The sequence below is a fragment of the Eriocheir sinensis genome, chromosome 9, assembly GCF_024679095.1.
Source record: "Eriocheir sinensis breed Jianghai 21 chromosome 9, ASM2467909v1, whole genome shotgun sequence".
Classification (NCBI taxonomy): Eukaryota; Metazoa; Arthropoda; class Malacostraca; order Decapoda; family Varunidae; genus Eriocheir; species Eriocheir sinensis.
The window spans coordinates 20,763,457-20,789,943 of NC_066517.1; the positions used below are offsets into that span (position 1 = coordinate 20,763,457).

At 41.1% G+C, this 26,487-nt stretch overlaps 1 long non-coding RNA gene across 1 annotated transcript; it reads right to left on the reverse strand.

The window, feature by feature from the left end:
• Window positions 1–23,128: 23,128 nt before the first annotated feature.
• On the reverse strand, window positions 23,129–26,067 carry LOC126996326 (uncharacterized). Its single transcript, XR_007751135.1, has 2 exons — window positions 25,694–26,067; window positions 23,129–23,353 (listed from the first exon to the last, which is right to left on the reverse strand). It is a non-coding gene; the product is annotated as an uncharacterized LOC126996326 (long non-coding RNA).
• Between the last annotated feature and the right edge of the window lie 420 nt (window positions 26,068–26,487).

Consider the following 26,487-nt stretch of genomic DNA (forward strand, 5'->3'; position numbering starts at 1 on the left):
AATATATAAAAATAAACTTCCTCTCCTGAAACACGCCGCGCCATCCATCAATCTTTCCTTCCATCGTAGTTTCTGCTGTCTGACTTTTTTTTCCTTTTGCATACTTTTATTCAATAACCCTCAGTCATGTTTCGCCTGTAGTGAATAAACAAAAAAAAATGTATGTTTCCCTTCTGGAGCACGCAACACCATCTCTCGGCCTTTCTTTCAATCGTAGTGTCTGTCTTCTTCCATTGACCTTTTACCTTTTTCCTTCATCTGCCTATAATTCCTTCCCCTTCTGTTTCTCCGGCATATGACCACAGATGTTGCGTCGACTAAACGAAATTTTCCAACTTTTCTGAAATCGATAGCGAGGTAGGTGGATAGATAGGGAGAGAGAATGAAGAGTGAACGCCATAATTACACCTTTATCTTTTCAGTTTCTTTCTACCCATTTCCACCATACTTATCTCTCTCCTCACCCTTCTCTCCTTCCAGCCAGGCCTCACCCACAGTAAATGAAGAATAAATATCTCGTCTTTCCCTTCAGAAATCCGCCACACCATCTCCCAGGCTTTCCTTCTATCGTAGTTTCTGTCTTCTACCTTATCCTCACTTTCTCTCATAACTTTTTCGTCTGGCGTATATATATATTTTTTTCACTTTTTTCTATCGCGTCGTCTCCTCCCATAAGCCCTTCCCTCACATTTTTATTGCTTCACCCTTCTTCGTATTCCCCGTGAAGCCTCTCGCGCGCTGGGGCTCGGGTTATGGGTCTGTCAGGTGGTCTGTCTGTTTGTATGTATGTCTGGCGGGCGGATGTGTTTTGTGTGTCTTTGCTTGCCTGCCTGACTGACTGAGTGACTGGTTGTTTTTTACAGGTGCTTGTCTATCATTCTGGCTGTATGTTTGTGGGGCTGTGTACCTCTGACTGGCTAGCTGAATGTCTGAATGTGATTTTTCTGTCTGTCTGTCTCTTTGTCTGTGTCTGTGTCTGGTTGGGTGTCTGGCGGGATGGAGCGCGGGTGCAGTGCCTCCCTCCTCTCGTTTTCTTTTGACTCGGTTTTTTAGGTTCTCGCGGGGAATGCATCAGTTGCCCTCAGCCTTCAAACGTGTGGGTTTTTTGCTTACCTTCACGCCTCGGAAAAGAAGGAAGGTATACAAACTGAGCTGCGGCCGAAGAGAATGAGAGAGATACATAGATAGATCGATAGAGAAATAGGTAGATAGATAGGGAGAGAGAATGAGCAAAAAACGCTATAATTCCACATTTTCTCTTTTCATTTTCCTTCTACTCATTTCCACCATTCTTAGCTCTCTCCTCATCCTCCTTTCCTTCCCTCTCCTCTCCTTTCTCCTTTCATCTTTCTTTTTCACTTTTCACTTTCATCCATCCTTATTATCCTCACCGTTCCACTGTCCTCCCTCTCCTCCACACAGTTACCTCTCGATCTTCCTCCCTCCTCCATTTTTGTAGAGAATAAAGACAAGGAGGAGGAGGAGGAGGGAGGATGAGAAGGAGGTGGGAGAGGGAGGGAAGGATATGAGATTAGCTTTGTTGGAAGGATAAGTTACAATCTTTTTTCTGGGGGACTTTTTTTTTACCCTCTTGTCAGATGAAGGAAGTTGGAAGATGATGGAATAAAAATTTACGACGATGGTTCTCTCTCTGACACCATTCGCGGCCTGTTAGGAAGCTGACAACCGCTCTTTTTGGGAGGGTGAGAAAGAGAAGAAAAAAAGCGCGTCAAATGTGAGATGGAGAAAGAGAAAGAGAAAGACAGAGAGGTTCGCTTCGTTCTTCTCTTTGTTGCTGCTTATCAGGCTTTGTGTCTTCGTTTCCTGTTTCTTTTAAGTTACACGAGTCTGGTTTGTTATACCTTATTGTTTTCTTTCTTTCCCTTCCCGTGTGTTCTCACAAGATGCCGGAATTTTTGCTTTTGGTAAGAAAATAAAAGTTTATCTTCACAACAGCGGCGGAAAGTTTTCAGTAAACTCCGCCGCAACACACCGCCGAGGAGGAGACGACAGGCATGCCAATAGCCGACACACACACACACACACACACACACACACACACACACACAACGCGCACACAACACACACTGAATATTTAGCATTATCATTTTACCACACACACACACACACACACACACACACACACACACACACACACACACACACACATCAGTTACGCCTAAAGGTGGGTGGCGACGCCGGGTAATTGGAGGTGTCTCTCAGGTAACAGACAGACGGAAAAATATTCGCTGATTGTATTTGGGGAGCGAGAAATGAACCTCCTTCCACGAAACATGCTTTCTTGCCTTCTTTTCCTCTTTTACACTTTCTTTCCTAGTCACTTTTAAGGCTACAACTGTTAGCAATTTAGATTTTTTTTATGTATCTCTGTATTTTAGTTTGATACATGTGTCTCACTTTTCATAGAGGTTTTTACTGCCTTAAATTTTGTGGGACTTATTTTTTTTTATTCTGTTTTTTTTTCATATATACAGACAGACATGCATATACACAAGCATACATACATTCATACATACACACGAACGCACATTCATCCATACATATACACACTCATTTATTCATTAACGCGTACAAATACACAAACACCTACACCTTACTCGTCTGTGTGTGTGTGTGTGTGTGTGTGTGTGTGTGTGTGTGTGTGTGTGTGTGTGTGAAAGTAGGTTTATACAAGCTTTCCCTATCGTTGTTATTGACATATCAAGATCAAGATACAGTCTCTCTCTCTCTCTCTCTCTCTCTCTCTCTCTCTCTCTCTCTCGTCAGTAGTGTCACGGTAGGAGAACACCTCGGTTCTTGCGATCATAAATTAGTGCGCGTCGACATTAAAGCTCAATCATCAGTGACTGAAAATAAAGTAAAGGTGCCCAATTTCAAAAGAGCTAACTTCGTAGAAATCCGACAAAAACTAACAGAAATACAACTATCAGATGACGGCAACGTAGAGGAAGCCTGGCTAAGCCTTAAAAATCACTTACTCACTCAGCAGAACACATTCGTCCCCTTGTGCGAGAAGCGAATTAACACTAATAAAAGCCCACCGTGGTTTAATAGCGAAATTAAACAATCAGTCAATGAGAGAAAATTGTTTTACAGGTTAAAGAAAGAACAAAGCACGCCCGAAAACATTAGACTTTATAATGATGCCAGGCGACGAGTAAAAAGACTAGTAGGTCAGGCAAAGCGTAGATACGAAGAAAATATTGCAGCCAACTGTAAAAATAATCCGAAATCTTTCTTCAGTTACATAAACAACAGAAAGGCGATCAAAAGTGGTATTGGACCTTTAACAAACAGCGACGGTGCACTAGTGACTGACAGCCAACACATTGCAAACCTCTTAAACAATTACTTTTCCTCGGTGTTTAATACTAACAGTCTTCTTCTCGCTACCACCAACACCAGTACTATTGTAAATCTCGAGCATGCATTGCCTAATTTTGAAATAACAACCGATGAAGTATTTAAAACTCTCAATTCACTTAAAACAAATAAAATTACTGTACCTGAAAAAGTATATCCAACTCTGCTGAAAGAAACAAAGAGCGAAATACTCTCCTCCTCACAACCGTATTCAATATGTCCTTGCGACAAGGCATCGTCCTTCAGATTGGAAAAAGGCTAACGTGACACCGATTTTCAAGAAAGGAGACAAAAAGTACCAGGTAATTACAGGCCCATTAGTCTAACTTCGGTTGTAGGTAAGCTACTTGAGGGCATAATTAGAGACAAAATTGTGAATTACCTTGAAAGCCACTCATTGATTGGGGACTCACAACATGGCTTCAAAACAAAAGATCCTGCCTATCAAAACTATTAAACTTTTATAACGACATCATCAATGTTTATGACGTACCCAAATCACAGGACGAAGTCTATCTTGATATACAGAAATCGTTTGATAAAGTCCCGCATCATAAATTACTTTACAAATTAAAGCAAATAGGTATTGACGGTCAAGTAAACCAATGGATCGCGAATTGGTTGAGCAACAGACAACAAAGAGTAGTGATCGACGGATTTAACTCAGAGTGGGCGCCTGTCACTAGTGGCGTCCCTCAGGGCTCGGTCCTTGGCCCAGTGCTCTTCATTATTTACATCAACGACGTGGATGTTGGACTCAATAACCGCATTAGTAAATTTGCAGACGACAACAAGATTTGCAACTCTTTACTCACTGACGAACACAGGCAAAGCCTCCAAGAGGATTTGCACAAAATTTCAGCTTGGTCGGATAGATGGGAGATGCCCTTTAACGTAGACAAGTGCCAGGTCCTTCAAGTTGGAACGAGGAATAAGAAGTTCGAATACGAAATGCGCGGCGTTAAACTCAAAAGCGTTCAATGCGTCAAAGACTTGGGGGTCAAAATCGCGTCAAACCTCAAATTCTCACAGTAATGCATCGATGCAGCAAATAAAGCGAACAGAAAGTTGGGCTTCATTAAAAGAAACTTTGTATTCAAGAATAAAGATGTAATACTCGCTCTACAACAGTTTAGTCAGACCCACTTGGAATATGCGGTACAGTTTGGTCTCCCCACCATGCAAAGGATATTGCTAAATTAGAAGGTGTTCAGCGCCGGGCAACGAAAATGATCCCTTCCTTGCGCAACAAATCCTACGAAGAAAGGCTTTCTACCCTTAACATGTTCTCTTGAGAAACGTCGCCTCGAGGAAAACTGATCGAATGTTTTAAAATACTTAATGGTTTCACGAATGTAGACAGATCAACATTGTTTATGATCGATGACACTTTGCGCACGAGGAACAATGGCGTAAAACTCAGATGTAGACAAGTAAATTCAGACTGCACCAAATTATTCTTCACCAACGTTGTAGTGCGAGAATGGAATAAGCTTCCACCGACAGTGGTCCAGTGTAACACGATTGACTCCTTCAAAAATAAGCTCGACCGTCACTTCCTTCAACTTAATATCAACTAGAGTAGAAATGCAACGTTTTGGAGTCTTCTGATTAATGTAAAATCACTTAGGTTTAAGGACAGACCACCAAGTCTGGACCATGGGGTCTGTGTGGTCTGATTTTCTATGTAAATCTATGTAAATCTCTCTCTCTCTCTCTCTCTCTCTCTCTCTCTCTCTCTCTCTCTCTCTCTCTCTCTCTCTCTCTCTCTCTCTCTCTCTCTCTCTCTCTCTCTCTCTCTCTCTCTCTCTCTCTCTCTCTCTCTCTCTCTCTCGTTCGCTCCGTCAAATAGAGGCAAGAGAAGTGAGTTCCAAACCTTCAAACTATTCTGAATCAAATATTAAAATCCATTCTTATTTAAAACCGCTGAACTGAATTTAATACACGATTTTCATTTTAAAGTGAATGTAATGGAGGCGATTCGCTGCGGTTTTCTTTTCTTTTATACTTTTGACATTATTTTATTGCTCTCATTGATTTTTTTTCTTTTTTTTTTATTTGCTATTCGCGTCTTATTCAGCAAAATTTTCCCTTTTTTCTCAATCGCTTATTGCCATTTTATTTTTATCTTTCTCTTTTCACCTATATATCTACCTCTCTGTCTCACGCAAACACACACACACCCACACACACACAAGCACCGTCACACCATCTGCATTCCACCTTTCCTTTTCACACCTTTTCCCCCAGGAGTACAAGGTGTTATAAATTCCTCAACTCGGCGCTCTTTCCCAGGTAAAATATAACCTGCTGGAGGAGGTGAGCGCGTCTGGGTAGGAGGTTGGGGAAGGGGGGATCTAGGTCTTGGATGCTGGGGAGGGTGTTGAGGTGACGGGATGTGGTGTATCTATGGTAGTCTAGAGTCTTCATTTTAGCGTTGCTTGGGCGTGTTACTGTCTCCTTTTTACAGCAAGGGAGGAAACACACGGGCAAGAAACATAATCATCATAAAAAAAAAGCACCTGAATTCTGCTCCAGCAAAAGAAAAAAAGAACAAGAGGTCAAAGAGAGGTGGAAAGGTGTCTTGATATTCTCCTCTTGATTGCTAACTGTAAATAGAGATGAAAGACAGAAAGCAAAAAAGTAAGCAAAGAGGAAAGAAGAAGAAAAAACTTGGTATAACATGAAGAGCATCGTGGATTATTATTATTTTTTTTACAGCAAAGGAGACAGATCAAGGGCTTAAAAAAAAACTATAATGAAAAAAAAAAAGCCCGCCACTTACTGCCCCTAAAAAGATTGGAGAGGAGTGGCCGAAGATATGGCACAGACAAAGGTTGAAACAAGAAATTAATATAGGCAAGTCATAGTAAGGGTAGAACTGATTTAAGATGAACAGACAAAAGGAATTATGGGAGTGGGGAAAGATAAAGGAGCGGCTAAGAAGAAGGAAAACGGAGGGAAGGAGGGAGAGGGGAAAGTAAAAAGATGTAGAACAGGAAGAAGAGAGGATGGGAGAATGAAGGATAGAGAAATGAGGTGGATTTGCAGAAGGGGAGAGGAAGGGAGGAGAGGAGTAGGAAGAAGATGGAAGGAGGGAAGGAGGGAGAGGGGATAGTAAAAGATGTAGATGAGGAAGAGGATAGGATGGGAGAATGAAGGATAGAGAAACGAGGTGGATATGGAGAAGGGGAAAGGAAGGGAGGTTAGAAGTAGGAAGAAGATGGAAGGAGGGAAGGAGGTGCAGAGAGGGGAGATGAAGAGGAGGAGGAAGGACGCAAGGGAGAAGGGAGGGGGGGTTGAGAAACGGCACCCAGGACCAATTTTTCTCCCGAGATTTTTTTTTCCGGAGACAGAATGAATTACGGCTCTCAAATTGGGACTTAATTTTCGTGGGTCTTGTGGAGGAGAAAAGAATGAACCGCCGAGCCCAAGTTGGCGGAGGACTCGAGAGTTTGAAAGGAATTGTCATAGGACTCTAGGTGTAGTTAGTTAGGCCTACTTGTAAGAAAATATTGTAAGAAAGTATTATAAAGTATTCTAAGTATCGTAAAGTTGTTAGGCCTACGTGTACAGAAAAAAGGGCAAAGTTTGGGATGTGGTTTTATGGAAAGATGGCTTGAGATGAGTCTTCCTCTACTTCGAAAAATAGAATCAAGTTTGAAGTTACAAAGAGAAGGAAAAAAAAAATGAAGCTTAAGGTTTATTGAATCACGTGGAAAAAAATATCTGAAAAAAAGGTGATTATAGGCTTTAATTAGAGAAGATGAGACATTAAGTGAAATCTTCCCCTAAGCAGTTGACAGAAAAAAAAAGTTAAGTTTGAGACACGAAAGTAAAATGAAGAAGTAAGGAAACAAAAGATTACTTGGAAAGAGAGTGGAGTAATTAAGCAGAATCTTCCACAAAGTTTGTAGAAAAAAAATATTAGGTTTGAAGCCAGAAAAGTAGAATTCAAAATAAAAGAAATGACACTCCACTCCAAAATTAAATAAAAAAAGATATTGGATTACATTGTAAAAGGGAAAAACAATTAGGCAAAATGTTCCTTCCGACGGTTCTAAGAAAAAAAGTAAAAAGAGCAGCTAAACCGAATCTTCCTGCAGTTGGAAAAAAATAAGTTAGTCTAAAAATAAAATGAGAAAAATAAAATTTGGAATTAAGCTTTACAGTAAATATGTCGAGGAAAGAATTTTACTCTGAAACCAAAAACTACAAAAAAAAAAATAAAGAAAGAGGTATTGGAATATGTTAAAAGAAAACGAAAAAATATTAGTTAAACCGAATCATCCTGTATATAAAAAAAAATAGGTTGAAGGCTGAAAATAAAATAGGAGAAAATAAAAGTTGGAATTAAACTTTACTATAAATATGTCGAGGAGTTAACATCATCAAGGATTTTTTTATACTTAATTCAAAATCGATTAAAACTAAAAAAATTAAAAAGTTTCCCTTCCAAGAAAATAAATCATCGTCCTTTATTTTATGTTCGTGATTGTTTTCTCATCTCGTACGAGTTGAGAGAGAGAGAGAGAGAGAGAGAGAGAGAGAGAGAGAGAGAGAGAGAGTGGAATCGTAGTAAAGTTAGGTTCTGATTACGATACACTACTTCTAATATCACCTTTTATATGTGAAAATGCCTGTGTAGAAACCTTTAATTGATTGAAGGGGAACATCATTAAAAGAAGCAGATACACACACAAACACACAATTTAAAGATAATATTAAGAAACACTAAAAGATGACGAAAGTACAGAAGGAGAGGAAGATAGAGACAAACAAACGAAAACAGACAGACAGAGACAGACAAACATACAGATACACTCAATAAAAACACGCTCTAACAAAACACTCTTAAAAACAATGAAAATACAAGAAATAAATCGTAAAACATCAAGACGCAAAAAGACGCATTGAAAAGACAGACAAACAGACCGGCAAACAAACAAACAAACAGACGAATAGAGAGAGAGAAAGAGAGAAAAAAAATCTATGGAGGAAGGTTACCCTCTAAAAGTTTAAGTACATTTCCCTTAATGGCTAAACTTTAGGGAGAAAAAGATTTGTTTAAGGAAACTCTTCGGGTCTTTCCTTATTGTATGTATATTATTTTTTTTTTCTTTTGGGGCTCCGTAACTTCCCTCAGGTCGTGGGCCAAAACTGTTTTTTTCCCTTGTCCTCCTTTCTTTCCCCTCCATTTTTTTCTCTCTGGTGACACACACACACACACACACACACACACACACACGGACACGGACACAAACACACTCACAGAACGATAGAAAAATAGATAGTTAAGTAAATAGTCAAATAGATTAAAAATTTTACTGATCATACACAAACACACACACACGCACACACACACACACACACACACACACACACACACACACACACACACACACACACACACACACACACATAGACCGATAGATACAAAGGTAGACAGATAGATGAAGAAATAGATAGATGGATAGTTTCTTGAACACACACACACACACACACACACACACACACACACACACACACACACACACCTTGTTTCCCCTCTTATTTGTTGTTGTTGTTGTTGTTGTTGTTTTGTTCTCGTTACTCTTATTGAATGTTCCTGTTTGTCGAGGTTTTATATAAATCGGATTCTGTTTTATTCTGTTTTATACTCGTGTTTGGATATTTTTCTGTGTGTGTGTGTGTGTGTGTGTGTGTGTGTGTGTGTGTGTGTGTGTGACTATGAGAGAGAGAGAGAGAGAGAGAGAGAGAGAGAGAGAGAGAGAGAGAGAGAGAGAGAGAGAGAGAGAGAGAGAGCATGTCACAATTCTCTCGTTTCCCTCTGCTATCTGCTTCCTTTCAGCCTTCCACGCATTCAATTTCGCCACTTTGCTTCATCCTCTTTTCACAATCATTCTTCCTCTTTCCTCCTCCTTTCCATTTCCTTTTCGGGCGCTCACCGCTGCCTCGGCTTTTTCTATATTCAATACCTTCTTTTATCTCCTCTTTTTATGATAGCTTTTCTGCATTCACTCATCGCTTTTACCTTTCTCTTTATTTCTTAATTGGCGGTGGGTGAGTGGTCAGCGTGCAGGCATAGTGAGCTCGGGGACACAGGTTCGAGTCCTACCGATGTAATATTTAACCATCTTCATTTTTCTTTGCACCTCTTATATCTTCTTTTCTTTACCTTCCCTTCTACTTATCCTTCTTCATCCGCTTCTTCGTTTGCCCCTGTGTTCATTTCCCTTCCCTTTACTCTTAATTATTTTCTTCCTCATCCCTCTTTCATATTTCTTCACCTCTCCTTCCCCTCTCCTCTTTGTGATTCCTTCTTCTCGCTTCACCCTCATCTTCCATTCCCTCTGTCTCCTTGCCTCCCTTGCGCAGCGAAACTGTTTTGTGATGCCTGACAGCCGAGGGAATGTCTGTCACCGTTTGTTGACATCTGAGGTGCGAGTGGGCGTGTCCGGGTGTCACGAGACGAAGGGGAGAGCGAGGTAAGGAGCGAGAGAGAGAGAGAGAGAGAGAGAGAGAGAGAGAGAGAGAGAGAGAGACGTGTATTGTCCGCCTTAAAGAAGATCCCCATTGTTGAGTTGGTCTCCCTTTTTATGACTAATGTCCAGACGAGTCCATTTTACTTATTTTACCTTTTTTTTATGTATTCTTGTGGAAGGTAATTTGGGTAAGAGTTCGTGGTGACGGTGGTGGTGGTGGTAGTGCTTATAGTAGTAGTAGTAATAGTATTGGTAGTAGTAGTAGTAGTAGTAGTAGTAGTGGTAGCAGCGGTTGTTATGGTTGAATAGGTCAGAAAATAGAGGGAGGGAGTTGGAAAGGGAAAAAGAGAGATAGACAGACAGACAGAGAGACAGACAGACGGGGCAGACAGACAGACACAGAGACATGAAACTCAGGTATTCCGCCAGCCCGTCCAATTTGCAACACACACACACACACACACACACACACACACACACACACACACACACACACACGCACGCACGCACGCACGCACACGCACGCACGCACGCACGCACACACACACACACACACACACACACACACACACACACACACACACACACACACACACACACACACACTAACAGTTTCACCAACAACGGAGCGCCAACTCACACACCCTCTTCGATTAAAGGAGAGACCAACAGGACCTTCCAACGGCGTACTAGGAAGAGGAAGAGGAGGAGGAGGAGGAGGAGGAGGACCAGTACACTTTCAATCAGTGCCGCCCCGCTATCCGTTTCGGCAGAGATTTAGTTGTCAGTGTCCTCGGCAAATTCATGGCGTGTGTGCGTTCCGATGACCCTCCGTGTGTGTGTGTGTGTGTGTGTGTGTGTGTGTGTGTGTGTGTGTGTGTGTTAGGTTTGTTTTTCTTTTTTTTTATAATCCGTGTATCTTTTTCTATTACCGTGAGTGAGAGGCAGATAGATAGAGAGAAAGAATGATAGATAGATAGATAGATAGAGAGAAAGGGTATTGCGTGTGTCAGTTTTATAGCCTTGAATGTATGCAGAAGATTACACACACACACACACACACACACACACACACACACACACACACACACACACACACACACACACACACACACACACGGAGTCAATAAGCCATAGTTGAAGGCCATCCAATAAGCCGCAGTATTAACATGTGCCTTCAATATTGGAGAGGCATTTGGCAAGATCTTCCGGGTGGCAAGTGGCTGGAAGGGCTGCTACCGAACTTGACTATATTATCCTTTCGTTGGTTATCTCTCTTATCGTTCTTATTCCCCTTATTTGCTACTTATTTTCTCCCTCCCTATCTCCCCTCCCCATATTTCCTTCGAGGCATTTGACTAGAAGGGCTGCTACAGAACTTGACTATATTATCCTTTCGTTGGTTATCTCTCTTATCGTTCTTATTTTACTTATCTGCTCATTATTTTCTACCTCACTATCTACCATACCCATATTTCCTTCGAGGCATTTGACTAGAAGGGCTGCTACAGAACTTGACTATATTATCCTTTCGTTGGTTATCTCTCTTATCGTTCTTATTTTACTTATCTGCTCATTATTTTCTCCCTCCCTATCTCCCCTCCCCATATTTCCTTCGAGGCATTTGACTAGAAGGGCTGCTACAGAACTTGACTATATTATCCTTTCGTTGGTTATCTCTCTTATCGTTCTTATTTTACTTATCTGCTCATTATTTTCTCCCTCCCTATCTTCCCTCCCCATATTTCCTTCGAGGCATTTGACTAGAAGGGCTGCCACCGAACTTGACCATATTATCCTTTCGTTGGTTATCTCTCTTATCGTTCTTATTCCCCTTATTTGCTACTTATTTTCTCCCTCCCTATCTTCCCTCCCCATATTTCCTTCGAGGCATTTGACTAGAAGGGCTGCTACAGAACTTGACTATATTATCCTTTCGTTGGTTATTTCTCTTATCGTTCTTATTTTTCTTATCTGCTACTTATTTTCTCCCTCCGTATCTCCTTCCCTCCCCATATTTCCTTCGAGGCATTTGACTAGAAGGGCTGCTGTTAACTTTTCCTACTCTTTCTTTTCTATTTTAGTGTTTCCTTCTACCTTGTTTGCTCCCTTCCTTTTTCGATTGTTTTCCTTCTTCCATCTGTACCTTTCTACCTTATATCTTTACATTCTTTCCCTTCCTTATCTCCTATTTCTTTCCTCTCCCCATCCCTTCCTCTCTCCATCATCTCCTATCTAATTTCTTTTTCTCTCTACCATCTTTCCTTCCAGCCCTTCTATTCCTTCTTCCTTCCCTCCTTGCCTCTCTTACCTCCTTCCTTCTCTATCTTACTACATTCTTACCTTCCATCATTTTCCTTCATTATCTCTTACTCTTTCCTCCCACTCTCTCTCCGTCCCTACCATGTTTCCTTCTCTCTCTGTCTCACTGCTCATGTTCCATCCTTCCTTTCGAAAAAGAGTAGGTCAGGACAAGAAAGGGAGAAGAAAATTAAAGGAAAGTGTAGAAAAGGGACTGGAAGCGTGTAGGGCAAAAGACGTATGTATGTAAAGTAAGCGAGTAACAGGGAAACACAAAGGGAAAGGGTCTATGAAAGGAGAGATATCGGTAGAGGAGTTTGATCAGCGAAAGATAATGGGAAAGATAAGGGAAGGGTAGAGCAGGAAATACCGAGGACAGAAAATCAATCAGACAGGAAAAGGGAGACAGAGAGGAGAGAAAGCAAGTAGTACATAGGGAAAATTAGTGATGCAAGGAGAGGCACAGGTGAAGGGAACAAAGGGAGGGGGGGAGGGGGGAGTCATCTTACCTCGTCATCTCCTACAGGCGGGTCACGTTCGAGTCCCATGTCTGTGTTCCATGTCCTTCGTTACTTGAACCTGCAGCCCGCATACACAGGAGGAGGAGGAGGAGGAGGAGGAATGGGGTAGGAAAAGAAGAAAGGAATGAAGAGAATGAAGAAGACAGGGCGTAGATACGAGTAAGTGAATTGAAGATGGAATTGGATAGACTGTGGAGGAGGAGAAAGAGGAAGTGGACGAGGAGGAGGAGCAGGAGGAGGAGGAGCTAGATAGTATGAGGATAAAAAGGATGAGGAATGAGGTAGGAAAAGGAGGAAGGAAGGAAGAGAATGAAGATGACAGGGTGTAGATACGAGAAAGTGAATTGAAGATGGAAGTGGATAGATTGTCGAGGAGGAGAATGAGGAAGTGGAGGAGGAGGAGGAAGAGCAAAATGGGATGTGAATAACGAGGCTGAAGGATTAAAGAAGGAAAAGGAGGAGAAAGGAAGGCGATAGATTTCCCATTTTGTATTCCATAACCATATATAATTGACCTCTCTTTTTGGCCACTCCTTTGACCTCTATTCAGAAGCAGTAAGTAGCAGGCTTTTTTATTAATATTTTTCTTTACGCCTTTGAACTGTCTCCTTTGCTGTAAAAAAAAAATCCTATCCATTCGCTTGCAGCTCCTTCCTTTCCCAATCCTTACCTTCCTCTCCTTTCCTTCCCTTCCTTTCCTACGAGCAAGTTCCCGGACCCTCCCTATTCGTTAGTTTACCCTTGCCTCTTCTAACAAAGGCTCCCTCTTTCTCTCTCTCTCTCTCTCTCTCTCTCTCTCTCTCTCTCTCTCTCTCTCTCTCTCTCTCTCTCTCTCTCTCTCTCTCTCTGTCGAGTTGAGATCAATGAGGGACTGATATTATTCCTCCTGTGATCAGTTGGAGGAAGAAAGGGGGGAGGAGTAGGAGGAAGAGGAGGAGGAAGAGGTGGAGGAGGAGGAGGAGGAGGAGGAGGAAGGGGAAGGAAGACAGAAGTTAGCGTAAACTCACCTTTGGCGCCTCTGAGGGAGAAGGGAGGAAGGAAGGGAGGAAGGGAGGGAGAGAGGGAGAGAGGGAGGGAGGGAGGGAGGGAGGGAGAAATTGGAAGTCTTGCAGAGGAGAGGAAGAGAGTGAGAGAGAAAGAAAAAAAACAAAAAAAAAAGGGTAGTAGAAGTTGGCTGAGGAAGGATCTGGCTTGTCTCTGATCCGGGGAGAGAGAGAGAGAGAGAGAGAGAGAGAGAGAGAGAGAGAGAGAGGAATGATGGAAAGGAAAGGAAAGGGGAAAGAGGAGAGAATGGAGTGAAGGGAGATGAAGGGAAGTAGGAGATGATGGGGAGGAAGGGAGGGATGGAGGGAGGAAGGGTGGGAGGGAGGGAGGGAAAGGTACAGTATCATAATTGTATAGGGAATGGAAGGGAGAGGAAGGAGAGATAGGAGGGCGGAGGGAGAGAGAACAGGGATGGAGGGACGGAGGGAAGGAAGGGAAGGGAGGCAAAGGTTCCGGCTCATAATGGTATAGGAATGGAGAGAGAGAGAGAGAGAGACGGCCATTGGTGCTGAAATCCTTTGTTGTGGTGGTGAAGAGGATCTGGTGGTGATGAAGATGGTGGTGAGGAGGAGGGCGTCTATGGTGGTGGAGGTGGAGGAGGTGGAGGAGGTGGTGAATTAAAGAGAATGTTATTGTGTTGAGAGCAGCGATGTCGTTTCTAGTGGTGATGGTGGTGATGATGTTTTGATGAGAAGAGTTTGATGGTGATGGTGGTGATGATGGTGATGGCGTTTCTAGTGGTGATGGTGGTGGTGATGTTTTGATGAGAATAGTGTTGTGGTGATGGTGATGATGGTGATGACGTTTCTAGTGGTGATGGTGGTGGTGATGTTTTGATGAGAATAGTGTTGTGGTGATGGTGATGATGGTGATGACGTTTCTAGTGGTGATGGTGGTGGTGATGTTTTGATGAGAATAGTGTTGTGGTGATGGTGATGATGGTGATGACGTTTCTAGTGGTGATGGTGGTGGTGATGTTTTGATGAGAATAGTGTTGTGGTGATGGTGATGATGGTGATGGCGTTTCTAGTGGTGATTGTGATGGTTATTTTTTTATTTGAAGTGTGTGGTGATGGCTATATTTAGATACGAGAAGAGTCTGAAGATAATGGTGATGATGGTGATGTGGTTATAGATGATGAGGAAAAAAATAGATAGTTAAGTAGCAGAATCGCTTTTATCCATGCGTTTATTTCATTAGTCTTCCTCAACTCTCTAAATCTCTCCTTAAAAAAGAAAAAATGTTTGTATGTAGCAGAATCATTGTTACATAAGCGCTTTCCTTGCAATATCTCTGAATCTTTCCTCTTTAAAAATCTTCCATCTCTTTCCATGTTTATAAGAAGCAGAATCATTGTTACATAAGCGTTTTTCCTTGCAATACCTCTATAAAGCTTTCCTCTTTAAAAATCTTCCTTCTCTTCCCATATTTGTATGTAGCAGAATCAGTGTTACATAAGCGTTCTTCCCTGCAATATCTCTTTGAAACTTTCCTCTTTAAAAATCTTCCTTCTCTTTCCTTGCTGAGTATTTTTTTCATCTATTTTGACACCCGCTCAAATAAAAAGATGAAAACTAATACAGTCTTACTTACTTTGGCTTCTCATTCACTATTCATTCCCTTGCACTATCTTTTAATAACTTTCTTTAAAAATCTTCTTTCTCGTTTCTGGCTGATTTTTTTTTATTCTCTTGCACCGACAGTAAAAAAAATGAATAGGACCATAGTTACTTAGGCTTCTCATTCACTGTTCATCCCTTGCAATATATCTGTCTGCCTTCTTTAAAAAAATGTCTTTCCTCTATTTTCCTTAAGCCTTTTACATCCACAATGAAAATGAACAGAACCGTAATTACTTAAGCTTCTAATACACTATTCATCCCTGCAATATTTCTGTCTACCTTCTTATAAAATCTCTTTCCTCTATTTTCCTTAAGCCTTTTACATCCACAAGAAAAAATGAAAGTGAATAGAACCGCAGTTACTTAGGCTCCTTATACACTATTCATCCCTGCAATATTTCTGTCTACCTTCTTAAAAAATCTCTTTCCTCTATTTTCCTTAAGCCTTTTACATCCACAAGAAAAATGAAAGTGAATAGAACCATAGTTACCTAGGTTTCTCATCCACCATTCAGTCCGTGCCATATCTCTCTCTCCTCTAAAAATCATCTTTCTTGCCTGAGTATTTATTTCCCCTTTGACACCCTGCGCAAGAATAAAAAAGAAGAAAACCCCGTCACAGAACCCTACTAAGTTACACCTTTGATTCACTATTCATCCTCCGCGACACATTTTTCAGTAATCACTCTTTCCCCTTCTCCTGCTTTACAATTTTTCTCCCCTCCGCCTTTTGAACGCCCCCACTTGATCTCTCTAAGGCCCGACTCTCTAAAGGAAGGGGAGGGCGGGCAGGTGAAAACAAGTAAGGTGGTTAATTAGCTCAGGTAAAACTCCCCGGCCTCACCTACTGTGGTTAAATTAATTCCCTATCAGACCTTTGAAGGGCTTTCCTGCTCCCTCTCTCTCTCGTTCTCTTTCTTTTCTTCCTTTCCCTTCCTTCCTTGTTCTCTCTCTCTCTCTCTCTCTCTCTCTCTCTCTCTCTCTCTCTCTCTCTCTCTCTCTCTCTCTCTCTCTCTCTCTCTCTCTCTCTCTCTCTCTCTCTCTCTCTCTCTCTGTTCTCTTTCTCTCTCTCTGACATTATCTCTTGTGATGTCAGGTGTGGCTCCTTCTTGTTCTTCTTCTTGGTCTTCTTTCTCTTTCTCCTTTTTTCATCCTCCTCCTCTCACTACTTCCCCTTCTCCTCCTCCCTTACTCTCTTCCTCTTCCACCTTTTCCCATTTCTTGTTTCTCTTCTTCCGTATCCTCCATATCCTTTTTCGTATTCCTTCCCTGCCTTCTTATTCTTAATCTATTCCTCCTCCTATTCTTACTACTTCAAACTTTTTTTTCTAATCTTACTTTCTCTCCTCTTTTTCAGCAACTTTCACCATTTCAGGTTTCTTTAATTTAATTTCCTCTCTTTTTTCCTTCCATTAAATGTCTTCTCTTCTCGTTTTCCCATTTTCATTCGTGATCTCTAAAGTTTTCATTTCTGTGGCCACTTTTTAGTTTTTTTTTCTTGCCTCTTTTTCCATTTCTTCTTTTTCTAATCACTATCACTCACTCCCATTTTATTTTTCGTCTCCTCTATCAGTTTTTTTTCCTCAGTCTTTTCTACCACCCTAAGTGCTCTTCCTCCTTCCTTTGAGTCCTTCTTCTCTCCTCACGTTTCTTCTTTCCTTATTTCTTTCATTTCTCATTTATTTCTTCCATCAGTCATCTTTTCTTGCCTCTCCGCCTTAAGTCCATCTCTACAGCGTCTTCTCTGTTTACCCCTTGATCTTCCTTCTTCAACAGGCTCTCTCCCTCCAAGGTCTTTTAACAGGCTTCTCATCTTCTCACCAGATAACTAAACCATTTGAGCTTGCACTTCCTTATCACCTCACTAACACTTCCCACCCCTGATCTCTTCCCCTCTTTCTGCTCTCCTGCTCTCTTCCACTGCTTTTCACTTCCTCATTTACTCTCCTTCTTGCGTCCCCTCCCAGTGGTCTTAAATTAAATGATCTAATTACCCAAAGATAAACTCGCATTCCTGCCCTACTTTGCCCCTATACACTCACACTGATGCACAAACACACACACACACACACACACATATATGACTGCACTCACACACACATACAGAGTCACGTATACCCTGTCACGTACTCACACATAAAACCACACACAGCCACGCACACACGCACACAAACACACATGAACGCACACGCGCACTCTCTATTACATGTAAGTGACGTTCCCGCTATAAACAAGTATTAATCATGTTTCCGAAATTGAGTTTGGTGAAAAAAATTGGAAATATGATCATCCAGTATGATTTATATGTGTGCGTGTGTGTGTGCGTGAGAGAGAGAGAGAGAGAGAGAGAGAGAGAGAGGGGGGGGGGGGGGTTTTATTAATATTTTGCAGCTGAACCGAATAAATGTTGCCATATTAAAACACACACACACACACACACACAAAAGCGTACATGAGAACAAACACACACGGAGGGGTGCAAACATAATCAGCAAAAGACAAACACACGCACGCACACACACACATACAGATGGACGCTTTTTTTTTTACCCCAATGTGAGTGAAATTTAACTTACTTCAAATATATTCTCTCTCTCTCTCTCTCTCTCTCTCTCTCTCTCTCTCTCTCTCTCTCTCTCTCTCTCTCATCTCCCTTTCCTCTAGTTTCTCTTCACATTTTCTCCTCTTAATTCTTTCTCACGCAAGCCCCATTGATCAAGGCAGCGCAGAGAGAGAGAGAGAGAGAGAGAGAGAGAGAGAGAGAGAGAGAGAGAGAGAGAGAGAGAAACTAACACACACACACACACACACACACACACACACACACACACACACACACACACACGCCACCTTTTTCTCCCTTTCTGATGGCCGGTCACTTAATTAAGGCAGGTAAATTAAATCTTTCCCCTCAGGTACTTTGTGTCTGTCCACTTAATGAGGTACTTCGCGCCCCCCCTCCCCCCTCTTTCCCCCCTCTCCCCTCCTTTTGTTCCTCTCCATCTGGTCGGGGGTGTAGCACTAAACGCCTTGACACGCTGGTAATTGTTTTTTCCCTCTCTGTTGCCTCGTTAGAGAAAAGAAATGCTTCGGGAAAAAAAATGGTGCGTGGTGATGTTGGATAAAAAAAAATGTAAAAATGATGGTGGTGCGCGTAGGGGTGGTGGTGATGGTGGTGGGTATGTTATTATGAAGGTATGATGAATCCCTACTACTAGTTTATACATATATGATGATAATGACACGATGAATTAAAAATAAGTATATACAGTTTTCATAATCGTAATTCAGTTTTTCTTCAGTATTCTACCCGTGCAAAATATCTTTCAAAATAGATTCTTTCCTCTCTCGTGCAATGAATAAAAATATAACTTAATGTGCAGCATCTAATATTTATGCATCTGTTCATACTCCTCTGAAGTCGTATTATATGCAATAACTCAATATTTGTATCCTATCCTACACAGCATTAGTAAAGTGTTTTCCATAATGACTCTCAGGGCGTCTGATTCTCCTACTCACTTTATATATATGTAAATTTACTGCGTCAACGTAGGGAGCATTTTTAGCGCTTGGCCCACCCCGCGGCGGCCACGGTGTCGGGAGGGAAGAAAAAAATAACCAAAAATCTTTTTCATGAGATTTCTGAAGCAAGGAAGAGATCCGTTTAGTCACTTAGCGGAGAGTGAAAACTGATTTCGATATGTATTTTGCAGAAGTGAGTTGGTAGAGAGAGAGAGAGAGAGAGAGAGAGAGAGAGAGAGAGAGAGAGAGAGAGAGAGAGAGAGAGAGAGAGAGAGAGAGAGAGAGAGAGAGAGAGAGAGAGAGAGAGAGAGAACCTGAGTGAGGGTAGAGGGAAAGTTTGTATGAAGGATGTTTTGGGGAAGAAGATGTGAAAGAATAAGTGAAGAGAGAAAGGAAAAATTCATCACCCACCATCACCTCCTCCGCACCTTCTCCTCCGCCGTTTTCTCCTCCCTTCACCCTCTCTCTTTCTCTTCCCCATATCTCCCTTCCTCACCCTCCACTCTTATTCCCTTTATTTTCATCCGGTTCTCTGCCTGCCCTAACTCCTGCAATTTCCCGGTTTTCGCTGTTATTGTTATCCGTTATCAGTTATACGCATGTGACCTACCCCAGTCCAGTTATTAATCATACTCATTACAATATGTCTGCCCTTTATCTGTTCCTTAATCCATGATCCACGCTTTCTGACTGACCATTTATAGTATTTTCTTCATTCCATTTTTTGCTGTTCATTTCCATCGTCGTCATCATCATCATTCCACTGGACACGTTCTTGTGATCCACGCTTCATTTTTCCCTCTTGTTATACAGATAATTTTCTCTCCATTCTTCTTTGCATGTATTTCCTATCCTCCGCCTCCTCACCGTCATAGTCATCATCGTTTTCGTTCTTTGTTTTCCTTTCTTTTTTTTTCTTTCATTCTTTCTTTTTCATTCTTTCCTCCTTTTTAATTTTCTTTTTTTCCTTTTTTCTTTTTGTCTTTCTCTCCTTTTTTTCCTTCTTCCTTTTATTCCTTCTTTCTTCCTTTTCTTTTTTTTCTTTTTTCTTTCCCCTTCATTCCACTTTATTCGACCCTTTACTTAACGCTACTTTTTTTTCTCTTACACTAATCATTTTATTTTTGCGCGTATATCCTATCATCATCATTCCTTTTCATTTGTCCCTATTATCTCGCCCCTCACCATCTGACACGCATTACCTCGCCCTTATCCACATCATCCCTCGCTTTTTCTTCTCAACCTCAATCTCTTCCCTTTAAGGTCAAATCCTCTCGTTTGAGCGAACCCCGCGGCGTGTGACAACCTCATTAGTAGGAACACAAGGGAACCACACCAAGAAACGGGGGAGGGAATAAAATTACTCTCCTCTCATTGTGAAAGAAAAAGTGGATAAAGATGTGGAAAGTTTGGGGTCTTTTCATTTCATGGCCGTGGAAAAATGTGGATGAAGAGACTAAGAGATGACAGAGAGAGGGATGAAAGTTGGGAATAATGTGGAATTAGAACGAACGAGGGAAAGAAAGAAAAAGAAAAGAAGAAAGAATGAGAAAAAAAGAAAGGAGGAAACAAAGAAGGAATAAGAGGAAGAAAGAAGGAGAAAAAGAAAGAAAGGAGAGAAAGAAAGAAAGGAGGAAAAAAAGAAGGCGGAAAAAATGAAAGAAAGAATGAAAGACAAAGAAAGGAGGAAAGAATGAAAAAGAGAAAGAATGAAAGACAGAAAGAAGAAAAAAGAAAGGAAAACAAAGAACGAAAAAGAAATTGGGAAAAACATAAGAGGATAAAGAAAAAAATAATCGGACGACGAGAAGTTAGAAAGAAGGATAAAAGTTAAAGAAAGCATAGGAGGAAAAAGACAAAGGAAAGAATGAGAGAAAAGCGTAATTAAGAGGAAAGAGAAGAAAAATTAGACATCAAGTGTTCAGAATATAATCCCCACGAAAATGATTTTGTGGTGTGAAAATGGAGTTCTAAGAAGAGAGAGAGAGAGAGAGAGAGAGAGAGAGAGAGAGAGAGAGAGAGAGAGAGAGAGAGAGAGAGAGAGAGACAGTTTAATGCATAAAACGGAGGTGGAGGATCTAGTAATGAAATTAAGCGAACCAACTGAGAGAAGAGATTTTTTTTATTCAACTGTGTGTGTGTGTCTCTGTGTGTGTGTCTCTCTGTGTCTCTGTGTGTGTGTGTCTCTGTGTCTCTGTGTGTGTGTGTCTCTGTGTCTCTGTGTGTGTGTGTCTCTGTGTGTGTGTGTGTGTGTGTGTGTGTGTGTGTGTGTGTGTGTCTCTGTGTGTGTGTGTGTGTGTGTGTGTGTCTGTGTGTGTGTGTGTGTGTGTGTGTCTCTGTGTGTCTGTGTGTGTGTGTCTCTGTGTGTGTGTGTGTGTGTGTGTGTCTCTGTGTGTCTGTGTGTGTGTGTGTGTGTCTCTGTGTGTGTGTGTGTGTCTCTGTGTGTCTGTGTGTGTGTGTGTCTCTGTCTGTCTGTGTGTGTCTCTGTGTGTCTGTGTGTGTGTGTCTCTGTGTGTCTGTGTGTGTGTGTCTCTGTGTGTCTGTGTGTGTGTGTCTCTGTGTGTCTGTGTCTCTGTGTGTCTGTGTGTGTGTGTGTCTCTGTGTGTCTGTGTGTGTGTGTGTCTCTGTGTGTCTGTGTGTGTGTGTGTCTCTGTGTGTCTGTGTGTCTGTGTGTCTCTCTGTGTGTGTGTCTGTGTGTCTCTCTGTGTGTCTCTCTGTGTGTCTGTGTGTCTGTGTGTCTGTCTGTGTCTGTGTGTCTGTCTGTGTCTGTGTGTCTGTCTGTCTGTGTGTCTGTCTGTGTCTGTCTGTGTGTGTGTGTCTGTGTCTCTGTGTGTGTCTGTGTGTGTCTGTGTGTGTCTCTGTGTGTGTGTTTACGATAAGATGAAAATTCAATTCCTTTTAAAAGAGGGTCACATGCCTTTAATATTTTATCTTAAGGGGAGGAGGAGGATAAGAGGAGGAGGAGGAGGAGAAGGAGAAGGTAGCAGAAGAGGAAGGAGGAGGACCAGGACGAGGATGATATGAGGACAAAAAAGAGAAAAAAAAAAGAAAGAAAAAGAAGGCTTGGGGGTATTAGGTTTTACGAGGGAGGAGAAGGAGAATAAAGAAGAAGAGGAAGAGATAGAGGAGGAGAAGGAGGAGGAGGAACTTAGAGAGGGTAAAGAGGGAGGTGTAAGGGTAATGGAATGAGAGAAACATGAGGGAAGGGGAGATGAGACGAAAAGAGAGGAGTCGAGTTCTTAGGGGAGGGAGATTGCGTGAGAACGAGGATAAAAAGAGGCGAGGAGTATGACCTCTTTTTCCCTTCCATTTTGTGCGAAGAGTGGAAGTTTGTTGATTATAGAATACTTAGGTGGGTTGTAGTAGTAGTAGTAATAGTCTGTGTTTTCTTAGTTGTTCATCTTCTCTCCTTCTTTTTTTCCCTTTTTTTTCTTTCCTGTCTTTTCTTTCTTCCTTCCTTCCATCCTCCCTTCCTTCGTTCCTCCCTTCCTTTCCTTCGTTCTTTAATTTTTTCCTCCCTTCTTTCCTTTCTTCATTCCCTTATTATTTGCTGTCTTCCTTCACTTATTCATTTATTATCTTCGCTTCTCATTTACTCCTCACATAATAGTTCTTTTTTTTTTCCTTTTACCTCACTTCTGTTTTTCCTCGTTTCAACGCTTCCATTTTACTACCAAACTTACTAAGCAAAAAAAAAATTCAAAAGAGACCACGGACTACACCTCTTCCACAACATCTTGGAACGAAAACAAAAAACAGAGAAAGTTAAAAAAAATAGAAAAGGAAAAAAAAAGGAAGTCGCTCCCCACTTTATAATTGCTCATTTCTAATTTACGAACCTACAGAAAAAAAAAGAGAAGGTTGAGATATGTTTGTTTTGCCCGCGGCCCTTTAAATGTACATTACGGTAAACTTTAAAGGGCGAGGGGAGGAGGAGGAGGGAGTAGATGATGAAGATTATGTTGATATTGAGGAAGATAACTTAAAGAGGAAGAAGGAGGGAAAGGAATCAGTACATTGTTTAGATATAAAGAAAAAGGAAAAAAACATCAGAAAGAAAAGAAAATAGAGGAGAATGAGGAAAAGACTAGGAAGAACACTGAAGAATAATGGAGGAATGATTTGTACACGTAGTAGAAACAGTAGTAGTAGTAGTAGTAGTAGCAGCAGCAGTAGTAGTAGTAGTGGACGCAGGAGGAATAAAACAAAAACAACTACATAACAAGGAGAAAACAAGAGAGAAAGATATGCAAATCGTAATGTTATTCCTTCTCCTTCATTATCTATATCGCCGCCGTTTTTCAGGACTAACACGAATTTCAATACTCGCCGCGGGAACGATAAACAACCTTTCCTTCGTGGTGAGCTCTTTAGCGGGGCTCAAACGAGGTCGCTGCGTTTCCCTCGTCCTCTCCATCTGTCCCCGTCCTGAACCTCATCTCCCGACAGTCCCATCTCGCGTCGGTCTCGCTGTAAAGGAAAATATGGCAAATAAAGGGAAAAGTTACAACAATGACTGTGACTAAACGTGAAATATATAGGAAAACACGAGAAAGATTAAGACTAAAGAATCAGGTAAACGTGAAATCGATAGAAAACACGAGAAATATCAAATCTAAAACAACTGAACGTGAAGATTGTAGGAAAAAGCAAAATAATTATAACCAAAGAAACAATTAAACGTGAAGTCGATAGGAAAGAGCAATTAACTAAAAACAATGATTTAGGTTAAAGAAAAGAGCGATATGAAAGCACAACAAAAAAAATGATTGTGTTTAAGAAATGGAAAACTGTAAAAGCAACTGTGAAGACTAATTGGAATGAAACTATAAAGGGAAATGAAATCGATATGAAAACAACGAGTAAAATATAAAGATGATTCAGGTTGAAGAAAAGGTCAAAATATGAAAATACGCTCATAAATATCAATGCTGACGAAATAGAAGAAGCAAAACAGAGGGAATGATTTTAGGATGAAGGGAAGCGAAAGCGACACGAAAATAGCAACAGAAAAAAACTAAGAAAGAATAATTTAGGCTAAAAATAATCGATAGACTCAAGAATAAAGATAGAAAAGGGGAAGTTTTGTTTTTTTTAGCTTTGCTTTTGTTGTCGTGCTAAGATGTTTTGGGTGAGTTTGACTGTTTTTTGATGGATTAAGTTTGTGCGTTTGAAAAAGAAAGAATCCGAAGAGCAGAAGTGTCTTAGAGGAGGAAAAGTATTTGTCTGTGTGGAGTGAGAAGGAAGAGAAAGAGGAAGGTGAACATAAAGAAATTTAACTACTACTACTACCACTTTTTTGTACGTATTTAGTCTATACCGCCGGTAGGCTTTCTTCAAGGGTCTGCGGTCATGGCTGATGCTGCTATTACTATTACTACTATTATTACTTATATATTACTTTATTACTACTACTATTACCCATTATTTCTATTATTACTACTATTACTACTATTACTATACTATTACTATTACTATTCATCTAAGTATACTCTAATCAAGAAAATACTAAGCCTTATCAACTCTTCCCCCTCCTCTACCTCATGCAACCTTCCTTCCCTCAAAATTCACCTCTTTCCCTTCTCATACCTCCCTCTTTCCCTCTTTCTCTTCGCCTCATCTTCCCTTTCCTAATTTTCCCTTCATTCAGTTTAAAGTTATTCCTCCCTCCTTACATTGTAATCACAAGATTCATCATCATCATCATCATAATCCTCTATCTTTTTTTTGTTGTTTTCTTTGTGTTTTCTTTTTTCTTCCTGCTGGTAAGAAGAAGAGTACCGAGAAAGAAATATAAATAAAATGATAAAGTGGAATCGTCATTATCTTTGATGTTTTTCTTCCCCTTTTCCTAATTCTTTTGAAAGGGAAGCTTAACTTCTTTGAGGAGGGAAAGATGAGGCTGATGGTGACGAGGGTGATGGAGGAGGAGGAGACTGTGGGAGTGCTGGTGAAGTAGTAAGAGAAGGAGGAGCAAATAAGGAATTATAATAATGATGATGAAGAAGAAGGAGTAATGAAGTTGATGATGAAGATGAAGAAGGAGTAATGAAGTTGATGAAGATGAAGAAGGAGTAATGAAGTTGGGAAAAAATGTAGAAAAAGAAGGATAAAAGAAGGAGGAGGAGGAGGATAAGTAGGAAGAAGAAAAGTGTGGTTTATACAATGATAATAAAGATAATGAAGGAAGAGGTGTGAAATTATTGGAAAAAAGACGATGATAATGATGAGAAATAGGTCAGTCATATTAAAAGCAGATTTAATCGAATCCCCTGCTGAGAGAGAGAGAGAGAGAGAGAGAGAGAGAGAGAGAGAGAGAGAGAGAGAGAGAGAAGAGAGAGACCTAGTTAGTAAGTTTCCTTCAACTCCTGACGTAGGATATATAGGCTCCTACGGGGAAAGAGGTGGGGATGGAAAAAAAAAGGAGGAGGGAAGAGGGGAGACATAGGAGGGAGGTAGAAAAACAGTGCGGGACAAATAGGTAGAAAAAGATAAAAGACAGGTAGAAAAAGATAAATGGAAGAGTGAGAAAGGAGCAGAGTGGAGAAGGAAGAAAAAAATGTGAGGTGGAGGGGATGGAAATGGGGTAGAAAAAAAAAGATGCAAAAAAGGAGGAAGGGAATGGAAGGGTCACGGAACAGCAGTAGAGAAGACGGGATAAGAAAAACTGAAGGGTAGTAGAAAAGAAAATGAGAGGAAGAGGAAGATGAAAATATGGAAGAATGCGTAATAGATGTCGTAACTGTATACCGCTAAGGGAGCCGTGTTACAGGTAGACAAGTGTATTAGAAAAAACATATGGCGACTCACCAGTAGGTATGTTGTATGCCACAGTATGCCGCAGCTGGCCACCCTGTCCAGTATACACAAACTAAAGAGGCCTCCTAGTAAGATATATACTTAATGGGCTGCTGGTGTGCTGGCCGGCGACTCAGACTATACTGCTGGTGTATAGCATGATGAAGACGGGGCGTGGATGGTGTGGTGACGCGAGCAGCGAGAGCGGTGTGTTTATCACTTATGGTGGTCAGTGGATAACTAAACCGTGTGGGTATCGGGCGCCTCCCTTCTCAACTTTTACTAACACGCAGAACCCACTGCGTCGAACCCGTTTCACCCTTTAATAACTTATGGTACTTGACTAACCACTATTGCCAATTCCCTTCTTACCATTATTATATACAATATGTACAACCTATCATACCTATACAATTATGCACGTATAGTTATGATAATAGAAGACCAAATAAAAGGAGGGTATAGGAGGAAGGAAAAACGTAAGGAGAGGAAGAGAAAAAAAAATGGAAGAAGGGTGCTTAAGGGAAGACCAAGTGGAATAGATAAAGCACGGAACAGGAAGAAAACGAATCAAGAGAGAGTGAGAAAAAGAGGATTGGAAGAAGAGTCTGAAGTGAAAGGAAAGAAGATAAAAAGAAAAGAGGCTCGAGATGGAGACAGATTAAGGAATGAAAAAAAAAGGAAACGAAATAGGGTACAATGAGAGAGAGAGAGAGAGAGAGAGAGAGAGAGAGAGAGAGAGAGAGAGAGAGAGAGAGAGAGAGAGAGAGAGTCGTAGGGGCGGGGGAGTGAGGGAGCAAGGCCTA